The sequence below is a fragment of the Myotis lucifugus genome, unplaced genomic scaffold, assembly GCF_000147115.1.
Source record: "Myotis lucifugus unplaced genomic scaffold, Myoluc2.0 scaffold_80, whole genome shotgun sequence".
NCBI lineage: Eukaryota > Metazoa > Chordata > Mammalia > Chiroptera > Vespertilionidae > Myotis > Myotis lucifugus.
The window spans coordinates 1,966,046-1,969,305 of NW_005871128.1; positions in this window are offsets into that span (position 1 = coordinate 1,966,046).

Here is a 3,260-nt window from a genome sequence, read left to right on the forward strand (position 1 = left end):
GGAGGAGGAGGAGGAGAAGGAGGGAGAAGGAGAAGGAGAAGGAGAAGGAGAAGGAGAAGAAGAAGAAGAAGAAGAAGAAGAAGAAGAAGAAGAAGAAGAAGAAGAAGAAGAAGAAGAAGAAGAAGAAGAAGAAGAAGAAGAAATATGAACAATAAAATGCCAATAGATACATATCTATCAACAATTGAGTCTAAACATCAAAATAAATAAGAAATCTGATGAACAAAATAAACTGATCAATAAAAGAGAGTCAGAGGGGCATGGAAACATGGAATAGACTAATGAATCTCAGAGGGAAGGGGATTCCGGGAGTGAGAAGAGATTAACCAAAGAACTTATATGCATATATGCATTACCTATGGACACAGACAATAGGGTGGTAAAGGCCTGGGGTTGGGCAGGAACTGGGTGGAGAGGCAATGGAGGTTGGGGGGAAGGAAGGGGGCATTTGAAATACTTTCAATAATAAAGATTATTTTACAAAGTGAGATAAGTGTGGGGGTGGAAGGAGGGAATGGTGACCAAGTGGCATTCCTGATCTAAGCAATATTGCCAACAGCCAATTAGCTAACTGATTTTCCCCAAAGTCCTTTATTTTAGCTTTATTATTTGTAAAACAATAGAGTTGGACTATATTATATTCAACTATATTAAATCTGTGCATATTATACTCATGCATTTTAGGAATAAACTCAAAATTATTGATAACATGAAAACATTGTAAATGCATAACTTGATGCTTTTTGTGGAACCATTGGGTGAAAAGACATAATTCTGGATTGTCATAAAATCTGATTCAAGAGCCTCCCAGGAGTTGTACTTACTGATGGGGTAACATTACAATTATACTCCACAGATGGAGTTACTGAAACAAAATGTCACAGTGTTTGAAGAAGAAATCGTTCATTGCTTTCACACCAGCATCTAGAATAATGCCACAAAGAAGTTTCATGACATCAACCACATGCAAAAACAGATTAGAGATCTGCTCAAGAGAAGTCTACCTGCTCCCTCAACTATTTTTTAAAAGTATATTTACTGATTTTTAGAGAGAGAGGAAGGGAGAGGGAGAGAGAGAAAGAGAAACATTGATGTGAGAGAGAAACATCAATGGGCTGCCTTCTGCACACACTCCGACCAGGGCTTGAATCTGCAACTCAGGCATGTGCCCTGACCAGGAATCCAGCTGGCAATCCTTTGGTGCATGGGACAATGCCCAACCAGCTGAGCCACACCAGCCAGAGCTCCCTCAACTATTAGGCCTCACATACCACATGTGGAAGGCACTATTAACAACAGATGATTTTTTCCCAGTGGTTATGATTTTATTTTTTAAATTTATCTTTACGGTTGAAAGTATTACAGATACCCCCTTTCTTTGTTTGTTGTTCCCATTGACCCCCTCCACCCCACACCTATCCCTCCTAGGCAACAACAGTTGATTTTTAAAAAACAAATCCATCAATATTTTACGTCCAACTATAAAAAAAAAGAAACAAGATGTCATCAATATATGAAAGATTCTGTAGTAATTATGGCAAGACTTTTTAATATAAAATGCTTTAAATCAAAACTAAGTCCTTGGTAGCTATTGATCTGCCTTAACCCGAACCTGAAATTATAACTCCAACTTCAGTCTAACCTATTGAAGCCTTACTAGAATGGGAAGGGAAGTGGATTATCTCTATTACTTTGATCTATTTTTTTTCTGGTTCTTTCATAGCTAAAAAGAATATGTGGAAATAACCACATTTTTCTACCTAAAAACTGTTTTATTCAAAATTTGCTTTAATATTTACAGAGAAAAGCCAAAATATTAAAAGTAAAAAAATCTGTATTTTTTTTCTAAAACTAATTTCTAAAATGGCTGAAACTCTGCATCACCAAACCATTGCTTTTACTGAAGCATGGGCAGGAATCAGGATTAATTAGTTGGAGAAAATAACAAACCCACTCTTGCCAAGGTAACCTCTTCCTAATTTGGGGAAGATTTCACAAGTTCTAACACACACAAAGGAAATAGTTTCCCTTCTCTTAATTCTTTACTATGAGAAGGCAATTTAAAGGCGCATTTTAAAACCAAGCCAAATAGAGAAGAGAGAGACTGGTGCAGCAGACAACTAAGTTTCCTCAGATGAAGCATTGGTAAATAATGGCAAGAGTTGTAAAAGCTCTTAATGACTTCCCTCTTAAGTCTTAAATAGGTTGTTTCTCACGTAAAATCCTTGAAGCCATTAAAAGCCAAACAAGGTATATTCTCTGGAGTTATTCTGATCTGCAGATGCATAATTTTACCTCTGAAGTCAGGTTAAATGGTAACGGATAATATTTGTAGCTTTGTGAGCAGTGAAGAAAATTGTGCATAGGTATTTACGTCTCATGAAATCATTCTTGTGCCAGTTTTCATAAAGCCCCTTTGGAAAAGACTGAGTTTTTATCAAAATCACAGCAACCAAGTTGTAGCTGGAAGATACTTCCCAGCCACTCCTGCAGCTTCATCTGGCCCTCAGCATCCATCCTCTCTACTGCAGAGTGAGCAGGTATGATGTGAGCCACATGATCTTGGCCTTGGCTTTTTTTAAATCATTTTTATTTTCAATTACAGTTTACATACACCACAGTGACCAGACATTATATAACTTAATCATTGAGCACCCCAATAAATCCCACACCCATCCAGCACCATGCCTCGTTATTAGAATATTACTGACTATATTCCCTATGCTGTACTTTACATCCCCATGACTATTCTGTAACAAGCAATTTGTACTTCCTAATCCCTTCACCATTTTTGCCCCCCACCCCATCCCTCTCCCATCTGGCAAGCAGCAAAAAGTTCTCTGTATCAATGACTCTGTTTCTGTTCTGCTTGTTTATTTTGTTTGTAGATTCAATTATTGATAGATATGTATTTATGGCCATTTTATTTCTTCTTCTTCTTCTTCTTCTTCTTCTCCTCCTCCTCTTCTTCTTCTTCTTCTTCTTCTTCTTCTTCAAGGCCCTGTAACATTTCATCTAATACTGGTTTTCGTGGTGATGAACTCCTTTACCGTGCCGTCTCCTCCTCCTCCTTCTTCTTCTTGAAGACCCTTTAACATTTCATATAATACTGATTTTTGTGGTGATGAACTCCTTTTAGCTTTTTATTATCTGGGAAGCTCTTTATATGTCCATCAAATTCTAAATTATAGCTTTTCTGGGTAATCTCGGTTGTAGGCCCTCAGTCTTATCTTAACTTGGACATTTGTGATCTTTTCTCC